Source organism: Suricata suricatta, chromosome 3, assembly GCF_006229205.1.
Source record: "Suricata suricatta isolate VVHF042 chromosome 3, meerkat_22Aug2017_6uvM2_HiC, whole genome shotgun sequence".
Lineage (NCBI taxonomy): Eukaryota > Metazoa > Chordata > Mammalia > Carnivora > Herpestidae > Suricata > Suricata suricatta.
In genome coordinates this window covers 173,407,818-173,408,998 of record NC_043702.1, presented here as the reverse complement: position 1 = coordinate 173,408,998, position 1,181 = coordinate 173,407,818, and the positions used below count along the sequence as shown (strand labels likewise).

General features: G+C 56.8%; 1 pseudogene; it reads right to left on the bottom strand.

Annotated features, from left to right (window-relative positions):
* Nucleotides 1–414: 414 nt before the first annotated feature.
* On the bottom strand, nucleotides 415–1,168 carry LOC115287199 (annotated as a pseudogene).
* Nucleotides 1,169–1,181: the final 13 nt, after the last annotated feature.

Below are 1,181 nucleotides of genomic sequence, written 5' to 3'. Positions count from 1 at the left end.
ACAGGCTGAGCACTGAGACCAGGCCTTTGGGTCCCTTTCCGTCTCTCCAGCCTCGTCCCCCCTTCCCACACCACCGATTCTTCTCCTTCCAGTGCATTCTCTGTGAACCTCTGGACCTTTCCTCCCACCCACTCCTGGAGGCAACTCCACACTCTGCCCTCACCTCCTTACCTCACCCCTGCCTGTGTGCCGTCTCCCCTTACCTCCCCTGCCTGAGGCTCCTCTTTGCTTCGCGGCCCTTGTGCACCTACTCCTGCCTAGGGGAGTGGGTGGGGGTGGGGCCCTGTGGTCCCTTCGGTACAGGGGTTGTGGCTGTGGAGCAGGATCAAGGGTCCCAAACAGAAGCACGTGCACGTTTAAGGGTTCTGGGCTTGCACCGATCACAGGACGGCTGAAGGGCGCCGGACCAGTCTATTAGTTTTTCAAAATGCTGTCATTGACCTGATAGCTGTGCTGAGGGACGTCAGGAGGTCCACACTCCGACGACAGCGTAGAATTTGGGTTTCCTGGCTGGATATGTGGCTCAGCCAAAACCCAAATGCCATCCGTGAGCTCCCGGGGTCGGAACAGCATGTCCTGCCCATCGGAATCCCTCTGGGCAAGAGTATAAACATTGTTGTTTTGCAATTTGCTGGACACAGTTGGCATTTAAATGACATTCCTTAATCTGAAACCCAAGTTCATTTTCAGTGGGAATATCCTTCCATGTTGCAGGGACGACCTGGCGCTCCATGTTGCCGTCTCCCAGAAAAAGCACCTTGAGTGGGACGAGGCAGCGGAGTAGAAGACATCAACACTGTTCTTCACGGCCGCCTGCGGTTGTCGGGGCTCCGTGTCCCTGACTGGGCCCAGGTGTTGGGAGCAGGAGCCCTCGGTGCTCTGGTCTGGCGGCTGCAGGATGGCCAGCGGAGGGCCGGGGATGCCACCAAAGCTGTGCTTGTTAAACGGATTGCAGAGTGTGTCGTGTGCTGCAGGGGTTTATTGGTAAAGTTCATTTCCATCTAGATGTGTCCTTGGTGGTGAGTAAATGTTCCGGAAATCTCCAACCCTTTCGCTTTCACTGCAGGCAGCCAGACAGCCTGGGAGCCACCTATCCACCAGGTGCCACGCCTGTCCCCGTGGAGAGGTCAAATAGGTCATTCACAGCACCGCTGACCACAGCAGGTGTAGGTACGGAGCGA